Source organism: Dicentrarchus labrax, unplaced genomic scaffold (genome assembly GCF_905237075.1).
Source record: "Dicentrarchus labrax unplaced genomic scaffold, dlabrax2021, whole genome shotgun sequence".
Classification (NCBI taxonomy): domain Eukaryota; kingdom Metazoa; phylum Chordata; class Actinopteri; family Moronidae; genus Dicentrarchus; species Dicentrarchus labrax.
In genome coordinates, this window is record NW_026136718.1 from 17,340,073 (window position 1) to 17,361,599 (window position 21,527).

Consider the following 21,527-nt stretch of genomic DNA (forward strand, 5'->3'; position numbering starts at 1 on the left):
CCGTCTATCTGCCCTCCTCTGCCAATGGATATTTACTCTGCCGGCTTCCTAGATGACGCTCAGGATGGAGCATTGAGCAGGGAGCACTCACTCTGTCTCATTTGGGTGTCAGGACTCAGTTCCCCAGGGGGACACAAAGAGGGAACAAAACAGATAGCATTCAAGGCTTTTAATAAATCAGAATACACCTTTCTGACAGTGTAATTGCTTTCCATTGCCTGGCCCAAATTTACCAGCAAGCAGGAAAAAGAAGGCAAAGAGGGGAGAAAACAAGAGAAAGGAAAAGACGGAGAGGAGAGTAACGCAGAGCAGGCTGTACAGTAGATCATTTGTTTGGGGGAAAAGAATGAAAATTAATGAAAAGAGAGTTGCTCGCCCTCCAAAGGCAGCCAAGCTTGAAATTCACTTTGAGGGAAACTTAATTTGTTGTAAATGGGCAAAAAACATATTACTGCGCAGCGCGTAGAGGAGTGCACTGTGTGTCCGTCTGCTGCGTCTGTGTGTCGGCATGTGTTTGTGGCAGATGAGGACGCTATGCTCTGAATAGCTCAGCTGAGAGGAGGGAAACACAGGAGCCTGTTAATAACTCCAGTAACAGCATTCTCTTTCTACATGACTGCTCTCCAGCACTCCCTTCTAGCACGTCTGAATACAACTCCAGGATGTGGAGGGGAACTTGTCAAAAGTTACTTGTAAAGAATAAAGTTTGGCCTGTTCACTTCAGGTGTGGGGTTATGTTTGTTAGTGTGTGTCAAGACACACGCGTACATGTGAATATGCATGTTTTTGTGCCCCTCAGCTGGCATTAAAGAGCTATATACAAGAATTTTAGTTAGTAAAAAATTACTAAAATTATCAACAGAATATAAAGAAATAACAGTTTTGACGTAATGTCGAAGACATCTATGTATTGTGTTGCATAGATATCTACAGAAGTTAGCGTGCTAACCAGCAAGTTCTAGACCGACCTGTCTCATGATACCACTTTGTACCTCATGAGGCGATAGTGAGTCGCTGTAGCATCCAGTCTGCCCTCAGTCCAACATAGGAGGATGAAGAAGTACAACAAGAAACCAGAGTTAACATTGCCGTTGCTTTCCACTGCTTTATACAGCTCTTGGCGAGTAAAGGGATGAAGTTGTTCTATAACTTGTATAGCACTGAGAGCGTTAATAGTTTGGAGGGACTGTGCTTGGCTGAAGTGTAAAAGTTGGTCTATTGTTAAAAGCAAAGAGAAATGGAAACAAACTTATCAAATAAATCATCTTGTTGCGCTTTTTTCTTCTCCAATGGGTTAATGGTACCCAACTGGAGAATTAGTGCCACCTACTATATATCTCAATGAACCGATTCCTGATATTTGCATAATGGTAGTGGATGGAAATGTGCATTAATTTGCATTTTCTTTTCGATTTACTGGATATTAATTTAAAACTTGCGCTACATTTGGATGGAAACCTGGCTAGAATGAAGCTTTACTTCAGTTAGTTGTGGCAGGGGTATAATAACAGAAGAGGTACTTAAAAGGCTGTAACTGTGGAGGATATTCACTTGGTTTGACTCAAACTGCTGAAGCTTCATATTAGCTTTTGCTGAACTTTTAAATGTATTTTTGCACTGAATAAGGACTGTAGATCACTCATTAAAATTGCTTTAGGAAGGGATTTCATCACAGAAGGAATGGACAGAAAGAACAATTACACTTTCAATGTACATATGGGCATTTAAGTATTGTTTTGAGGCAGACTTTAAAAACTGTTAAAAACCTAGTTTTTAAAGAGACACCTTTAGATTGGGATCCCCAATTAATTAATTTGTAGGAATTTTTTTTTTTTTAAACTGGATTTTTAAAACAATATAGCTTAAACCATAGTTTAAATTAAGTAAAAATTTCAACCTCAAGTTGCCCTTTAAGTATGTGCAGTTGTGCCGTTGTATACAACACAGTCTGTGCACGCAATAATGTGCGGCTGCAAGCTAATTTGTATGTTGCATGTATATTGGTTGGTATTTCTGCAGGGTTAGATTACTTTTGAATCCTAGATACAGAGGATTGATCCAACCCAATATGTTTAGTGATAAGCTGGAGCCGAAAGCCAAGGATGACTGACAGGTCATGGTTAAACGGTATGATTGCAGACTTGCTGCAGTTTTATCCTTGCCTAGAGTTACAGACCTCACCACTCAACAATTGCATGTGATAGGAATTCTCTATGAAGCAGATCAGATGTCACATGATGTCAAATCCTTGACCTGAGCTACTCTGAGCTCTCAGCTTCCGTTTCCCCAGTGTTCCTCTCGAGAGGTTGAGAGGGTATGAACGCTTTATGCTCTTACATGCTAAGTGTGTATCAGAAGTCCTCAGTATCAATGTACAGCACTCACTGATGTCCTCTATGGTGCCTAGAAGAGTAGAGATTTATATGCAGTCTACAGTAATACAGTATATTAGCTACATCGCTTGGTTGGCCCACTTGGGCACGAGATGCTTAATTACACTCTAGGCAGGAAATAGCAGGGAATGTTAATAAACTGAATATTTGTGGGGTGAATCAGATCTTTCATGTGTTATGTGGTATTTCCATTCCTCTGCAGGCCTTTGTTGCTCTTTCCAGTCTATTGGCCTCTCACCCATCCTTGGGCAAGGGCTCTGACTCTTCACCCTACCCCAGGCTCAGCCCCTCTGACTCGGGCCAGCAGCTCGGCACGCCTGGGGGGCCTGGAGACCCCCGATAACAAACGGCTCTAGCCAAGCCACTGGCCTCCCCACGCCTACGCAGGCATTTACCCACCACAAACAAACACCTTGCTCTATTCCAGACAGGTCTTTTTCTTCACCACCCCACTCCCCAGTTGCACAAAATATATTTTCTTTTTTTTCTTTTATTCTATCCTCTTTTTTTACCTGAAGTGAGAAGGAAAAAAATGAAGGAAGTGACGGGTCCCATTTTTCCTCCACTTTTCTTTTCTCTCTCACCTCTCGTTTTCTTGCTCTCCCACTGCTGCACGGCCCCAGACTGTGTTTGTGTGTGTGTGTGTCTGTGAGTGTGTGTTTCTCCCCCATGGTTGAACGTCAGCCTAAGTGTGAGAGAGATGGATGCCAGAGTCCCTTTCTCTCTCCTAAGGCGCCATGTCTCTGCTCTCTCCTCTGCCGGGCTCGTCTGCACCTGCATATTGTGATATAGTGCCTCTGTTCAGCCAGTCGATTGCCTTTAACAGGACTGGGGCACACTGGCCAAATTGAAAGGGATTGCGGCCTGCTTTTCATCAGAGTCACAGCAGAGCAGGATGCAGGGTCCATAGGGCACAAGGGGGCATGGAGGAAGTATGTTGGGTCTCCTTTTCTGTTGCAATTTCTCTCTCACAACTTCTCCCTCTTGTACTCTTTCTCTCCATCTTTTTGTGTCTCATTGTTTGATGCCATCTGATGGCTGTGGAAACATTTTGCAGGAAATGAGTTATTCTGTTTCCCGTCAATCCATTTCTCCATTTCCATGCAGGAGTTCCTATTGATAGCGAGGGAGAAAGAAAATCAACATCAGTCTCAAAGAAAAATGTCTTCATTTTCCATTTGTTTGCCTCATACTTTTCAGACATGTCATATACGTGTGCCTTCTTTTTTCAAGCTTGCCTCTCCAATTCTTTTGTGGAAGACAGAATTTGAAAGGACCCATCTCTCTAATGAAAAAAACCCCCTGTGTGGGCTTTAATGAGTTAGCAACACTTATACATATACTTTCAGCCTGTTATGTCAGTGGAGTGGCAGGCAGACACGCAAATACAGTATGCAGCTAATGAAAGAATACCTGAGAAACTAAAGCTCATTCGAATACAGAAAAACAGGTATTAGAAATAATATGGATAAAGCTGAAATGCTAATCATGTTAAAGGCATTCATCAAATCCCATTAATTCCAGTTCCCTGTGGTATTTAATGAGGCTGAGTGTGTTCTGCAAATAATACTCTTAGCACAATTTCATTCATAAATTAGCACGTCACTCGTCAGTTTAAATACATTTGTACAACTTTCTTTTGGTTGTGATATCCCTTTCTTCTGTAGCTGTATCCTGTTACAACCTACTGCTGTTATGGTCCAATTTCTGTTTCATCTAATCAAATCTGTTTCATCTAATGTTATCTAATTAAATCATTGTCTAAGTTCTTCACATCTTTCTGCTTCAAAAGTTTGCAGTGGCAGGAATCATGCTTTTGTCAGACTAGTCAAAATAATCTATTATTTCTGTCTGGTCATTTGAAATTTACTTCAGCCCAATTGTCCATCATGAAAATGAGTGCATTCACCCCACTGCTTAGGATAATAGATCGACAATATCCAGACAGATTACTGGCATTACACAGGCCAGTGCCTGCATGCTAATTTCCAAAGGAAGGACTCCAGTGACTGATGGCTTCAAATAGCAGTGGATGTGTGCATGAGTGATGGAGACGAGACCTCTTACCTCCTTCCTCCCTCCCTCCTTTTTCTTCTTCCTTACTTGGTTGCTGTGGAAACGGGTGGGTAGATTTGAGGTCCCTGTCACCTATTGTTTCCCTGAAGTTGTTAAACTTTAGTGCCCACGTGACAGTCTCACAGAGACGTGTGAGAGCATGGAAAGAGAAAGCATGTGTGCATGCAAGCACACCCGTGTTCACAGAAACACGTGTGTATATCAAGACATACACTCTTACAGACACACACACATACACTGCCGGTGCCTTGAGAGAAATCTGCGATCTATTTAGTGTCTTGACCTCAATGTCCAATGCTTTTTCTGTATTGACTTAAGGAATGGTGAAGGGAAAAGAAGGACCAGGGATGAGAGAGGACAATAGAGAGGGCACTTGAAAAGGCAGTAACCTTTTTCTGCTTGGTGTGTGTCCGATAGAGACTCCCCCTAGTATGCCATTGTGGAGCTGTCAAACTGCCTCCGTATGAATTCAGAGTGATGCTCGAGAGGTACATAACGCCTTGTCTAGGGCTCCTTCAGTGTCCATCTTCATTCATGGATCAATAGTTGTCTTTATTTTGGATTCATTCTCCTTCCTCTTTCTTCTTCTTCTTCTCTCTCTCCTTCCCCCCCATTCGTCTTTGACAGGGCAGCCCTAAATGTCTGCTTTAACTAGCTGCTCACAGCCCTCCTCAAAACACATTTACATACACATCAATCACACTGTCAAAGGTAAAGGCATGACGCCGTGTAAAAACCAGAATTGGATTATGGCCTTGTCTCATCCCTGACACTGACTGCTTGGCTGGCTGGCTGACTAGACTGTTGATGCACAAGTTAAATAGCCTGAATTGTTATTGGCTGGTGTTTTTCTCATAGTGCTTAGTGTTTACTGCATGCATGTTTCATTGTGCCAAACAAGGTCTGCGATACCCAAAGAAATGTCTTTTTCTCTCTTACAGTGAACCACCTCCATGTGTCTAACTTAATATATCACTATAATATATAACTTCATATCCTTCATTCTAGTACTGTTATTTTGATTGTACAGTGAGTATTTCTCAATGGAACATAATTCATTCAGAGACACTTACATGAAGGAACTGAGCATTTAAACAAGTGATTATACAATAAGGAACACAGACTCTGCCACCTGAGATTCACCCTGACCCTAACAAACATATACTGTACATGAGCTCAGATTTTATTACTAAATACCAATACTTAAAACTTAGGACACAGGCAGATGGTTAAGGGAGCTGTGACAGCAAATCGCATTGGCATGAATGTATCAGGAGAGTAATAGAAGTGTAAAATCATAATGACCACCTGCATGAATATGATTGGACGTTACCAGTCAGCTGGTGGCAGTTGATGAAGCACGAATGAAGCAGCTGATCAGTTAATGCAAGTGCGACTTCAGTGCTCTGCCAGATCTAAAGCTATGCTCCATCGCCAGCTGATGACAATATGACAATGCATAAGAGCATTTTCTGATCTGGTGCCACCAATATACACCGATCAGCCATAACATTATGACCACTGACAGTGGTGGGATATATTACGTCACAAGTGAACAATTTGTCCTCAGAGTTGATGTGTTAGAAGCAGGAAAAATGGGCAGTGCAAGGATTTGAGCAACTTTGACAAGGGCCAAATTTCAATGGCTAGATGACTGGGTCAGAGCATCTCCAAAACTGCAGCTCTTGTGGGGTGTTCCTGGTCTGCAGAGGTCAGTACCTATCAAAAGTGGTCCAATGAAGGAAAGATGTGAACTGGAGATCTAAATCTAAAGGCTCACTGATGCATGTGTGAAGTGAAGGCTGGCCCGTGTGGTCCGATCCAACAAACAAGCTACTGTAGAATACTTATTGTTTAAGGTTAGGGAAACATTGTGGTTTGGGTTAAATAAAGTTCTTGGTTAAGTTAGGGAATGATTTTGGTAATGGTGAAAATAAAGGTTTATTGTTAAAAGGTGATGGGAGACAAACACTGGTCTCCAATATCAAAGTCACACACTTTGTTGATCCAACCATCCACCCCAACCCCATCCTTAAAAGCCTTTGCAGCACTATTAACATGTTTTTCTGAGACCACAGTCAAAATTGGCACATCCAATAGACGGAGGACCTTACTTTCTGTTTTAGGCATTTAAGCAAACAACCAGTGCTGCTGTTTCTCGTGAGGACAGTCTCGATCACACCTACCAATCACTACAATACACTCCTCTACATTGGTTAATGATTTAAAGGACTAATTAACTGGCAGCATGTGGCCCACTGAAAATCTTCATAAAAAAATTTATAGGTCCTCTGAAGTCAGGTCCAAACGATAAAGCCTGAGGTTGAGGGTGAGGGAAATAAGGAGAGGGAGGAATGGGTTGATGCAGGAAACCCTCTGTGGCCAGGCCTCGGAGAGAGCAGTGTGTATCACCAGGCCCATCATAACGGCTCATTTCAGTGTTTTATCCTTGCAAAGGCGCTCACTCCTCCACACAGAGTTCATACCACCCAAGGGTGGCGTTTCCGTAGCTTATATTTGCAAACACAGTATGGTGAGTAAGAAGAAGCTTAACCCCTGAGGTATTGCCATCTGCTGGTGTGTAGCCCCCTTATTCCCTCTTTGAAACGTTGGTAATTAACAAATACTACACCGTACTCTAAATGCTATTTTTGCACTAATGTGTGGGCTGGGTGAAAAACATCACAGGAACTCCAGCCTGTTAATTAGAGTATATTTATGGCAATTAAATCGGCCTTGGAGAGACTAACTGAAAGAATTCTTAATGCCTGACCCAGAGATATGTATCATTCAACACGTGCTACTGTGAATTCCAACACTATCCTCAGATCAAATCATATTTTAAACAACTGTAACTGGTCTCAGGTGGCCCATGGCTCTGCTGTTTTCAGGGAATGTAGTTTGAAAGTCAATCTACAAGTGGATATAGACTTAATACAGTGTCTTAGAAAGTTGGCGGTTTTACACCATTGTGACAGTTAAATGTGATAATCTGCCCTATGTTTTCACTCTGTTCACTGCATTATGCTACTGTCTCACAGCAGGGAGTTTGACCACGAATATTTCACTATCCAATTACCAGGTGAAATTGGCTGTTTAATTTTACAGCCTCAATGAAGGCGCTCTATCAGAATGATGGCCATTCAGTTAGCCCCCTAACACCACCCCAGGCAGCCTTCTCATCTGAGAAAACTTTGTACGTGTGTGTGTGTGTGTGTATATATCTGTCTTTCTAGGTGTGTGTCTGCAAAGTGCACTGAAAAAAGCACTGACGAAATATAAATCAAGCAAGGTGATGATAACTTTGGCGTTGACACTGTGATCCATCGTCTTGCCTCCGCACTGACTGTTTTCATTTTAGCCAGCAGCAGGCTGCGACTGAGAGGCTTTCTACCAAAATATAATTGTTTAGGAGTAATGAGCTGGAAAAAGGACAGAGAAAAGGCGAAAAGGGAGAGAGAGAGAGAGAGAGAAAGAGAGAGCTTGGAGAGTGACTATTAGATGGAGAGAAACAAAATTTAACACACTACAGTTAACATGACTGACAAAATAAGCTGCAATTTGGAAGTCTGTATGTAATTATGGCCTCCCTGCTTCCAGTAGCTCTGACTGTCTGTGCGGTCCCCCTTTACATTTGCAATTAACACACATCTCATATTTGGACTGTGTTCACATGTAATGTCACTGATTTACATATGGTATTAAAATACATCCTTATTGTGCACAACAATAAGGATGATGATAGTTTAGATGTCACTTCCTCTTTCATATGTATGCCCTGTAAAAACAGCATTAAAGAGTAACTAAACACTGCACTGACCTCTATGGGCCAAAAGGTGTAACTCTGCTAGGTGTGGTCTGTTTTAGCTAGAGCTGCAACTAACGATTGTTTCCGTTATCAGTCTGGCGGTTATTTTCTCAAAAAATTGATTCATTTTTTGGTCTTTAGAATGTCACAAATTTGGGAAAATTGTCCAACTCAGAAAATCTGACACCAAAAGAAAGGTTTGGCATTTTTGCTCAGTAGAATAATTTTTTAATGTAAATATTTAGTTATCTAAATAATAAGCATCCTGACAATCCAACTGAGGCAGGTACTTCACTCTTAGGTGTGTGCTTCCTGTTTGGATCTGTAGGCATACTATTTTCAGTTTACTTACCCCTGTATGTCAAATAGATCCATTAAAATTTGGTAAATGTGCTGCACCCCATTAGGCAACAGTTGACTGAGAATTAGCATTCTGTGCATGACTATAGGATTAAGTTCTCCTTTTTACAGTTTAGTGTAGATTTACTCCAGTCTTGTTTTCACCAACAGTAGGTTTTCTACAGTCAAGATCTCCCTTAGATACCCAGAGGAGAAAAGGACAAGTAAGCTTTGAGGAAAATTCTTATCGGACTGGGAAGGCACAGGACATTATGGGAATGTGTGTGTGTGTGTGTGTGTGTGTGTGTGTGTGTGTGTGTGTGTGTGTGTGTGTGTGTGTGTGTGTGTGGTTTCAAAATACAGTGTGCTTTTCACATGTTTTTCCTTTAATCTATATCACTCTGTAGCAGAGGGTTTTTTTTTGTAAATTAGATGCCTCCAACATGACTTTGAGGGTGAGCAAGGGCAAGGAAGAGTTACCAGGTTGGGCAGATAACATTGATTTTGATCAAGACTGAGGAAAGAGAAATACACAGAGAGAGAGGGGGGGAGAGAGAGAGGGAAGAGCAGGAGCAGGCTGTCTGCAAGACATCAAACTTTCCACTCTTCTTCAGATCAAAATTACCACCTTAGATGGGAATGAGAATTTTAATTAGAACTCGGGGCTATCTCATCTCAGAGTGTGTGTGGAGCTAAAAGACTAATTCCCACCACACACTCCCACATCCCCCCACCCCTACCTTCACAGGCCACTTTGTCCGTTATTTAATAGGCTCTTTGTTATCTATCTACTTGGGTTTGCCAGGTACTTAGAGCCCCTCCATTGGAATATTAGGTATTCTGATGAGGCAGGCAGCTGTGTGCTCCACGCAGATGGTGCCTGCTGTAATCAGCACTCTCAAAAGAACGGCTCTCATATCTCCCCCAAACTTATCCTTTTTATGATTACAAAACACAGAGCTGCAAATTGTTATGAACAAGATAGATATATTTACTGGCAGCATAAAATACAGTGGCGCCCAACAATTCAATCCCTTTCAGGTTGATTCGTATTGCTGAGTGCACTCTCTTAGATGAGGACATTCGGTAATAGGGACCATGAATAGCATTCAAATTCACCCGCTCCAAATGGGGTATTATGTGATAGAACTGGTAGAAATAGAGACCTTGTAGAAATGCTGTACAGTGTATTCAATCTGTTTGTCAGGGTGGTCAAGGACAGAGTCATAAGCTCAGGATAGGCCGGGCTGCAGCTGATGAAATCAATTGGTTAAGAAACAAATGACGAATATCAGCACAAACAAAACCACAAAAAAGCTTAACTGCGTTAATGGCCACTCTAGAATTTGATGCCATTGGTGCTTTCAGTGATGCAAGTTGTGAAAAACCGTCTGGCTTGAATTGTCTGTCTAGACTGTGTCCAGATTTCATTTACACCTCGTAATCAGAATGCATACCAACCCTAAATGAAAACACTTTCTTGTGTGAACCTCAGTTAGTTTAAAAACAAATGACTGACAATGCATTATTTCAGTAGGAAATCTGAGGCACTGGGGAGGTTATAACATTGCATATAGTTTGTTTTGTATGTAAAATATGTGACTTGTATTTATAGCTGCGATCTGGAGCTGTATTTTTGATTAAACAAAGATAGTACCAATAAGAAGAAGGTGTACTCTTAACACTTTTTATGGATGTCATAATGTGTTCTCCACATGTATGTGTATGTGAGTATTTCCAACGTTACAGAGAACAGGGCAGTAAGCGTTGTCAGGTGTAGGCTGGGACCTTATCAATGAAGCGGCTCAGCCTGTAATTAGTGCTATAATCACCTCCCTAATTCAACCACTGCTCAGCGTCTCACCAAGCTCTCTGCTCCTCTCCCACTTCTCCCCCTCTTTTCCCTGCCTCTCATACTTTTGTTTCCAAACAAACACTCCTCTCTCATACACATACTGCCTCAGTCTCTTGCTTAATCTTGCTTTTTTGTCACTTGTCTCTTTATTTCATCTCTTTCTTCTTCCCCACCCGACACCTCTGTCCTTCACCCGTGAGGATCTCAAGCCAAATGAGTGAATTCTTCTCATTAGTAGTGCATTGGGCCAACTTGCCCGGAGGGAGACCAAGCGATCTTAGCAGTGAACAGCTCAGCAGAGCTCTGAGGGGTCAATGAGCTAGTTAAGGAGTGATGTTTGATACTAGACTGTTAGGCAGGGGGGTGGGGAGGTTTATAGTTTCCTTCATTTGTGTAAAGGCGATTTAATATATATGTATGGGCAAGAGGGAATGTATGCACACACAACCCCCTTAAGGGAGTGAAGTCAATGATATTAATGACTTTATTTTAGTGGTACTTTTGCAAACAAATTACAAAATTCTTAACAGGGTAAATAAAGTACTTAACACAGTCATTAAAACCAAAAGAGAGGAATTTTCTCTATCCTCTTCACTTCACAGAACTTCTTCAGGGCTGCACATTCCCAACAGTCCTCAGTCAGTATCTTTATATAAAAAGACCATAATTCCATATCCATTATAACTTTGTGTTTCTTTTTTTTTTTTAATCTTTTCTAAAGCATTTTTAAATTTGCAATAATGTCACAATGCTTGAGGCGTGCTGAAGTGCAAAGACGAGCTGGAGTATAGAATGCTTTTTCCAGTATTTATAATAGTGGCACAGCTGATGTACAATGTAACACAATGTAAAACTGTACAGCTAAGCATTGCAGACTAACCGCATTACTAAATAGATGGATAGATAGATATACTTTATCGATCCCAAGCTGGGAAATTGCACTCAGAAGAAACAGAAGATATGTTAAAAACTAACAGGAAAAAACTTTGTATACTACGTGTTTAAAAGGGAACAAGGCATAGGATGGCATTGCCTTTCATGTGGTGAAAGTCTTCTAAATATAGCATACACTTAAACTAATATAGTTTGTTTTCTAAGGTGACTAAAACATGTTTTTCCGCTGCCCCTGTATTCAGCAGTGCATTGCTCTGCTTCCCTGCCGGGACTCCTCTCTGTTTTTTCAAACTGGGGGCGTGCTGACCTCCGTCTACTGCAGGTAATATACTGACTATAAATAAGTACCTCATACAGCCTAAAACCATAACTATCCCTTTAATGTATCCTAAAATGTATGTCAAAGGCCTGGCCTGTTTGGATTGCTTTATATTTATGTTGCGTCTGTGGTGCTGTATATTTGTACTTCTGCATCTCCCTGCCAAAGCCATCAGCCTCCTCTCAGGCTAAACCAGACTGGACTGCCCTTCCTGCCCATTATGTACATCATGTCGGCTGCTTTTAAAAGTGAGAGCAGCTAATTTGATTTGCCATATTGAATCCCACCCAACCACACCTGATAACAAGATTTCTCTTCAGTTAACTATATATTTTGCCCTTTTTGACATGGTGTCACACAGAGCTGGGATTTTCTGTGTGCATCTTTGCTATGAGCTTGCACTTATGGCTAGATTGAGAAGAATAGATACCCTAATAATGTTGTCTATTCACACACAGTTGTGGCCTGGTTTGATTGATGAATTATATTACTTAACTGCAATTTGCTAGTATTAATGACAACAATAATCTTTTTCAATTATTCCCATCACAATCATTTCTAAATAATATGTCCATCATTGTCTGGCCTTTGGTCTGCTGTTGGATCTGTGTTACATTTGCCAACTATGGTAAAAATCTATTTAACATGTTGTCTCATCTGTAAAGTATACCATATATTATAGTATTCTTATAAGGCTCTAAGACAGATGCTACTCTCTCTCTGTGTGTGTGTGTGTGTGTGTGTGTGTGTGTGTGTGTGTGTGTGTGTGTGCTGCTTGTTTGTGCTAGTGTTTCTGTTTATGTGCGTCTGTGTGTGTGTGTGTGTGTGTGTGTGTGTGTGTGTGTGTGTGTGTGGGTAAGTATGGTTGTGTTTATTTGTGTTGGAAAGAAATCAGGAGGAAGTACAGCTGTCTATCTGTGTTTGTGTATGACTGCCAAAAAAGGCCTGGGGGGATGTATTGTGCGTGCGCACAAACACACACGCAGACCATAATGCAGCCGCCATGGGGCCACTTGGCATGTAGCCTTTCTTGCGCTGTTCTGTAATGTGATTTGTCCTGACTATTGATACCCCAAAACTCCCTGCTCTCCCCCCTCAACCCTCTCGTTAGCCCCCACCCACCCCACTTCACCCCCACTTCCAATTTCCACACTAACCCAATTAGCATCTCGTCAATAATGCTCAGCATTTCATTTTGCTGCTTTAATTAACAAATTCAATTTGCTAGAAACTGCTGTGAAAACAAATTAAAAGCACGGCAAATTAAAAGCCCTCAGTTCCAGAGGATATAGCTAAGGTGATTACACATTCGTCAAATGACTGTTTTCTTGTTTGTTTTATCTCAAGAGAGGAAAAGAGACTCATGAGAGGAGGGGAGACCTTGACTGAAGTACCAGGGCAGTATAAGATCTGGAACTCCAAGGGATGGGAAACTAGGCCTGGCGAGACCGAGGTGGGGACAGACTGGTTGGTGTTGGTGCACCCTTTTCCACAGGGAGGCACCACTACCCATTAACAATAAGGATTATTTCACAGAAGATAAACACCTTACACACTCATAGAATACATGCATATTTGAGTCTTCTCTATGAATTATTCAAAATCATAAAAACTACTACAATTTTTTGTACAGATAAAGTTTTAAGCATGCTAATATAACACAATTAGAAATAATACTATAATAAATTATTATATTAGCTGAAACATATTACTTAAAATATCCACCCTCTGGCGGACCCTTAGTCCTTCCTTGCATGTGGTAAACTCACAGGGTTGTGGAGGAAGATTTTTCCCACAGTTTGGTGCTCATCTGTCGTAAAGCAGTTAAAGAAAGCTCCACAGTGGCAGTGTGCCAGGTGGAATTAATCACTAATGGTGATGCATTTTCAAATTTTTATTTACATTTGAGCAGTCATTTGCCTGTGTTAGTGCTCTTTCTATTTTATCCTCAGTCGTGAAGTACCACTATTAATTAATTATTGATTATTTTTCTGACATTTAACAGCGATGATTAGGATATGACCGGTGATGATGGTTTACAGGTGCATGTGAGGAATTAATGACATGGGCGCTATGGTCACACGTAAAGACACATGCTCTTGCACTGTTGGAGCCTAACCGATGAAACACAATCAGTGAAATTGCGCTTTTTATGCCCAGCTTGCCATTGAGAGGTCTCTCTAATGGTGGAGCAGGTAGATGTATCGACATGCAAACGGGTAATAATGGGCATTTTTCCATCCATTAATGGTGAACTGTGGTAGTGGAAGTCAGGTTCATGCACGTGTTTCCACTTCCCCAGTGGGAGAGAGCTGAGAACTGAGCTTTATAAATCTGATGAAAATAATGCAAATGTATATTTGTGTTTTTGTGTACACAGTTTTAGTTATGGATCTACACAGAATTTAAAGTGTCTGGTCCCTGTAGAAAGGCGTACCAGCTTTTCAGCCTCATAGTTCTATTCTTTTTGGATTTTTGGTTATTTCATCAGTTATGTAATTTCGTAGACATGTCATTGTGCAGGCAAGGAGTTGAGAATGTGGAGTTTATTGGGCAAAAGACTGCATTTTGGGTCTTTAATGATGACTTTTATCTCAGTGGTTTTCATGCTGGCTTTGTTAAGTACGATATGATTTCCAGTGTGTACCTGGGAAGCTGACTGGGTAGCAGCTGGAATGGTGGACAGCATCTTGAAGTCCGAGCCCATGGTTCTCTCCCAAGAAAACACTAGATTCTCCCCTTGGGTCGAGTGTAAGTTGCTACCCAACATGCAGATTGGTGAGATGTCTGTGTAGTCATGCATAAATTACTTTTATATTAGCATTTCCCTTTTCATTTTGCCAACCATTATGGCAACCAAGTATCTGAGCCTGAAGGTGAAGCTCTGATTAACCAGTCATTTACCCTTAGATAGTGACCAAAGAGCAAGATCTTGGAAACTAGCAGCAATTGCGACAGGGTGAGAGATATTAAGGCGTAGGTTTGCACTGAAAGGAGCCATTTGACATGGTTCAAGCAGTTGATCAGGATACTGCTCAGAAGCTTCTCTTGAAGGTGATCCAGGTATATTAACTGAGGGCCTGTCCTCACGAATACGCAGCCTCACCCAATACGATATGGTTTCGGAAAAAATCTCCGTAAACACGGCGTCGTTTCCAGAAATATCTGCGTCCAGACGGATTCACTGAAACGACCCAAAACGCTGTAGTACATATGCCAGGCCTGTAAGTGGCGCTGTGACGCCGCCACACCAATACACTAAAACCGGAAGAGAAGCCATGGAGCCTGCGCTGTTTACAAACAAGTAGAAGTAGTCCGCCATTGTTGTTGTTGTTGTTATGACGCGTCTGGTGGCGGCGGCTGAGGTTAAAGGCAAAAGAGGCGGGGCTAATACGTCATCGTTTTGGAAAAATTGTTCCGTTTTCGCCGTCCAGACGACTCCGGGCAATCGGGAGTTTTTCAGATTTTCCCACTCTGGGACCCGTTTCCCAAAAATACCGTTTTCACACCCCGAAAACGCCATATACGCCTGGACGCGAGGCCGATACGATAAAGTATTTATCCTGATTCGAGAAAAACGTATTCGTGAGGACAGGCCCTGAGAGACCCCAGGGACTCCAGACACAGTATATGGAAGGATTAACTTTATCCAATCTTGCCTGGGAATGCTTCAGGATCCCAATAAGGAGTAGAAGATGTGGCTGTAGAGAAAAATGTCTCTGTTTAGTTCTTCCACAATGACCCCAAACCAGATAAGTGGTAAAAAATGAATGAACACGTTTCTCAACAAGTTACAAGTTATTACATTACATGACAGCCAGTAATAATTAATAAAAAGTTAATGTGACGGGATCTTTGTCTGGCAGCTTATTTTTTATGCTTGTTTATGTTTTTACATTCACAACTTTTGAATGTGCTTCTTTTATTTTGTGGGCACTGTCTCTTCTCCTCTATATGCTGTCTACCTGTCTTCATTCTGTCTGCCTGCCTGCTTTTCTTGCCTGAATGAAACTGATAGCTCGGGTTGTTTGGCCGCCTTGGGAAACACACAGGCCTCAACATTCCAAGCAATCAGCAGAAAGGCAATGCCACGTATTAGATCTCATTCTGGCTGCTATCCCTGTCTTGGTATATTTCGACACAGACAGGTTATACAGGAGTAAACCAGACATGCTCCAAAACAGCACTATTCAACCTCTTGACCAGCCCAGTTCACAAACACACACATACTCACGCAGCTAAGGGAACTGGCCATAGGCCAGTACCTGTGATGGTCAATGCAGCTTTGTTTAGCTCTGGTGTTAAATTGATTTTTAGGATCCAGGACTCTCTCCTGACATAGAGACAAAGAGAGAGAGAGGGACACATAGTGTATGGCATAACTTTCCTTCACTGACAGACTCAGTGGTGCTTGTGAGTGCAGTTTCCTCTTGTGAGTTCGTCCTCTTTGAATGAGTGTCCTTAGAAGAACGTCCTGCTCCAGCTTCTTTTCATATCCCACTATGTCTCCCTGCTTATCATCCTCCCTGTTTTTCTCAGTTTCACTCTCATTCTAAGCTGTGATTAGAAGTTACCAGACACCAAACAGTGCATCCATCTGGTCCACACGTCAACATCTGGAGAGGGTGTTGACTGCTTTGACATGGGGGAAGAGACACGCACGTCTCTCACAACTTGCAGATTAATTGTATGTGTGTGTTGTTGTTTTTGTTTGCTCTATTTGTGTTCCAGTGCATCTCGCTCAAACTCTTTCCTCCCTCCCTCTCTCTCCTCCGCTAGCAGCTAATTATTGTCCCGCTTAATTACCAGTAACACAGCAGTCCAGCCTGCTTCAGCTTTAAAGAACTATTCAGCACTCCATTCCGATACCTGATTGAACTCGGCTAAATGGAAAAGTTGTGCTGGAGAAAACGCTTTAGTCACACAACATTTTGTTTCATTTCTTTTCTAATATGTCTCCCACTGTCTGGTTACTTGAAGATAACAGACATTTGAATTTGTTTTGGGGATATCATAAAAAATAAAAATAACAGGTTTTGAAATGGAAAAAGACAGGAAGACACAAGAGGAGAACTGTTCTACGGTTTGCACACACACACACATACACACACATGCACCACTCTTGTTGAATCCATAAAGGCAATAAACCAATAGGAACATACACGTCTCCTGACCTTCAGCTCCAATTAGGCCCTGAGGAGAGATGGGTGAACTTTTCAACCTTACGTCTTGTCTATTGATACTCCAATAGTGTTGGTGTGAAGACAGGGGGATCAGCAAGTCAATATTCAAGTTCACTGTTGTGCAGGAGCTTAAGTTTCAGTTTCAGTCGCAAAACTTTAAAAGTTTGTTGACATCTCTGAAAGGAGCTCCAAGTCCCATATGGAAGAATCTCAGTTCCATTTTCCTTTCCATTCTCACATTTGATTGAAGACCGAAGACAGAAAATGATGGAAATATAAGACTATAAAACCAAGGTGGTTTTTCCACCTATACTACAGGTCATTGGAGTGTTTTCTAAAGATAAGACATTTTAACACACAGTAGAAGAGACCACACACTGTAATATAAGTGAGAGGCTGCCGTCTTAAACTTGTTTATGAAGGACAACATTGTTTCTACTTTTTATTGTGAACCAAGACCAGTAGAGCAGTATTCCTTTAGACTTTTGATCCAATGACATGATCAAAGAGATGTAATTTCACATGGATTACTTTTTTTCACACGGATTATGCAGTAGACCTTTAAGGAAAGAAGAACAATCGTACAGAAGCTACCACTGTATTTTAGAATTGTAAAAAGTGATCTAGTATAGAAAACACACATGTCAAGTATGATATGTTTTAAATGAGTAATGTTCTCCTCACTAATCAGACCCAGTGCTGTTGGAATAGCTAGGCCATGATCTCTGCTCAGTAGTGCTGCGGGGTTGTCCTGACTGTGTGTCTGCTACTGTGAGGGCATTGATTCAGCGTCCGCTGGTAAATACCAGGTCACTACACCTGCACTCCATCAGGCAGGGGTCAATCACAGCCCAATGGGGAAATGATGATAGGACAGAGTCCTTCTCTCTCTCTCTCTCTCGCTCTCTCGCTCTCTCTCTGTATAAGTGCAATTGTGTGTTGAGGTATCAAGTATGCTATCAGTGTCTTCAAGTCATTGATTGGTCCCTAGTGTTAAGACGTGGTCATTGATTCTTTGCCAGGTCACAGAGGAAACTCTTGGCTCAGCAGGAACTCTTAGGTTACTCATATGTGCACGTTTGTACACACATAGGCACACACATGCACAGTCATCCAAAGGCACACACACATTGTTTAACATTTCATGCCTGGTTGAAATAATGAACAGGAGGCATGCAAAGTAGATGGTAAAACTAGAACTCTACATTAACAGTTGGACAGTTGTAGTTCATTTATCAGGCAGCCAAATCAACAAACGTTCACTATAATTGATGCTAGGTGACCAATGATTCTCCTGCTATTAAAATCCTTAAAGTTACTAAATTTAATATTGCTATTTTGCTATTATTGCTCAAATATGGACGGTGTGGTTCTGGTATGGGAGATGCAGGCCCTCTTCTGGAGCCAGAAGAACTACCCCATGGCCATATGGTCCACAGAGGCCCACCAGGCTCAGCTCCAAATGCATGGTGAGCCTCAAAGAGATGCATATGCATCTACTGCTATGTCCACTGACCAGCAGACAAAGGCACAGGTATTCTTGGACTGAGCAGTAATTCTGCACATGGTGCTGGCTCTGAAACCAAACATATTTTCAGGGATTGTATAATCTCCTTTTCTGAAGTAGTTCACAAGGAGAGACACTGGACCCCAGATAATGTTGAGATACTTACTATGATGTTGTCAGGGAAGTTCTCTGAGCAGTTCACATCATTTGGTCTTATTATAAACTAATGGATGGGAAGGGAAAGTGTCAGCCTACCTAACCCCAGCATAAGGTATTTCATTAGAGTACTACATATAATAACACCTGAAGCCATGATCAATGATCAGCTGTATTTTTTAGGCACTCAGACTTGAGGGATCAGGAGTTTTCAGCTGATTATCACTAGTTGTAACCACCAGGCTGCCCAGAAAGGACTGTTGGTCCACAAGTACTGTGACAGATTTCTGAATTGTGATTTGTAGATGATGAAAAGAGATGGAGCAAGTGCAGTCCTATTTGGACACAACCTGACCTTAGAGCCCTTAGTATGACTAAGCAGAAGCAGGACCTTCAGATCTAGAGGAACCTCCACACGGACGAGTAACTGTGCTTTAGTATGTAAAGCCATCAGTCTCCTTTGCATGCATCCCACAGAAGATCTCATTCAGTGGTTGTCTCTGCACAAGAGGACGTTATACAACCAGGAGATTACATGCATTTTCTTTATCCAACACACATCTACAGCTTGGCCAGAGCTTCTTTAAATAAAGGGGAAGAGACTTGCTGTCACAGGTAGTAATGCACTTGTCAAACTTGCACACTGTCAGTCGAACATTGATAACACACCGACATTAGTGAGAGCACACCCCAGGCCACCCTAGCCTCAGACTATGCACTGAGGGGACAGCTTGTTATCATCTGCTTGGCAACACTGCGCTGGGCCATTATTGACCAGCTGCATCAAGTTATTGCCCTCAAACTGTAAGTTTGAGTATTGGAAAACAGACAAGTGGGATGCCATGGTCATACAGCCTACACCCATGGGGTCCTTGTTCAAAAAGCCGGCAACCTGACAGACTGCCTGTGACAGAAAGATGGGAAAAAGGGTCTTCACAGCCAACTTAGCTGCTCTTTTAATTGGTCTTCATGAATATTTAATGAAATCATGATGGAATTGAATCCTGTTTTTTAACTGCTATGAGAAAAAGTGGTGGCATAGCATGAAATGACTTGGTGCATGTCTATATGGCCATATGCATATAGTAGGTGGGTGTGTGACTGCATACAGCATCAGCAACGTGCATTATCTGTACATGCCTGATGTTGTGCACATTATCAGATTACTGCAGTCCACAGTCCAATAAAGGCACCAGCAGGGAGGACTGTGCGCCCTGTGCAGGTGGCCGTGGCTGTCCTCCCCCTCCGCTCAAGAGGAAGCTGCTCTCTGCTCTCAGAAGGAATAAATCTTTTATTTGGTTTGTTGTATTTTTAACCAAGGGCTCCTGGTCACGCAACAAAGCCCTGCTCGCCATCCCCTCTGCTCCCTTACTCTCTCTCCTCCTCTCAGCACCACAACACACATTAACTGACACTGTCATGCAAGTGGAGACATGATCACATTTCTATTGGCAAATTTTTTAAGGAAACAAACTAATCAGGTTTTTTTTCTTATATTAATAAGTCTAAGTCTAATCTTTATTGTGTTCATTATTTTTCATATATTACTCAAAGATGTGTAATGTATTCATATGGAAATGTATAAATCTTGAACTACTTACATTTTGTGGTTTTAGGAAGCCTTACATGAACACCTGTATTCCTCTGACATTATGATGTACTTGATCTTAGTCGGCTAGACAGCCACACCCAAACATAACCTAAAAAGCTCATCCCATTAGCTCATTCTTACCTCACCTCCCCTCTTTGTTACCAAGGGACGATGACTAAGATGCAGTCAGACACACAGACTGGGGTGCTACAGATCAGTCCAGGCATTGTCTGTGTGTGTGTGTGTGTGTGTGTGTGTGTGTGTGTGTGTGTGTGTGTGTGTGTGTGTAGTAGTGATGGTGGGGGTTTAGCTGTGTGAGTATACACAGAAGCGAAAGTAGTGACTCAGATGAGATGCCAGATGAGGTAGACAGCAGAGATGAGATGAGAGGACCAAAGAAAAATGGAAGATGAGTCAGGCTGTTTACAACAATTCTCTCACTCACAACCCTATCAACCATCGACCCTTGCCCTGACCCCGGATATATGATAGGGTGATGTTTGTGAGTGTGTTTGTGTGTGTGTGAGTGTGTTTATGATTCACAGGGGACAGCAGAGGGGACTGGATACAGATGCTTGTTTCCTGTATGTGACCTCATCAAGAGAGCAGAAGGGTAAAACCAGGACCACAGCACACAGCAATAATTAATGCACTTGCCAAGCTGTAATGTCAACGTTGCATTTAGACAAAACCAGCTAGTAACCCAACATGCTCATATTAAGCGATGTTCATTCCATAAAGCAGCTATAATTTTTATAGTAAAGTCCCCCTCTACTCAAAAACATGCTTTTACAGTCGGATGTTTGAGCTTCACTGTGCAGAATGATGTATGTGCAGAGTTTGACACTAGAAGGATCTTTTCACATTAATCTGCTGAAAGTGGAAAGTTTCTCTGTGCTCGCTGAAAATCTGATGTTTAAGAGGCGGGGCCTAAGAGCATGATTTGTGACATCATAAATAATTTGGAGGTCACTCCTGGACCAGTATTCAATTTATACAAGTCTGATGTAGAAACTTGAGGGCACCAGTGCACATACACTGAGAATGGACTTTCTAGTGAAGTAGGAGACATCTTGTGTCCAGCAGGAAAACCTGAAAACTAATACAATTTTTATATTCATAGATTCTGGGATTGAGGTAGATGTAGATGCCTTTTTAAGGATTTTAATGAGGAATTTGTAATTTTATATGCAGAAAATATGTATCAGACACACATTATTGCTCCAAGCAGATTATTTATGTCTATATTAGAGTAAATATTGGACACTGTGGAAGTATCAACTTATTGTGTCAATGTTATGTTTATAGCTTGTTTCCACCTCCACCAAGTGACAAAAAAATTGTTTCACCTTGGGATTCAGCTTGTACTTGATCACGGTGGTAGTGGTCATTGCGATTAATTAATT

At 41.7% G+C, this 21,527-nt stretch overlaps 1 protein-coding gene and 1 long non-coding RNA gene across 2 annotated transcripts in view; one reads left to right on the forward strand and one right to left on the reverse strand.

Moving 5' to 3' along the window:
* Positions 1 to 21,527, forward strand: part of agbl4 (AGBL carboxypeptidase 4) — a 258,636-nt gene that overhangs the window by 145,292 nt on the left and 91,817 nt on the right. The window lies entirely within an intron of this gene.
* On the reverse strand, positions 155 to 20,207 carry LOC127350118 (uncharacterized). Its single transcript, XR_007880523.1, has 2 exons — positions 20,132 to 20,207; positions 155 to 3,506 (listed from the first exon to the last, which is right to left on the reverse strand). It is a non-coding gene; the product is annotated as an uncharacterized LOC127350118 (long non-coding RNA).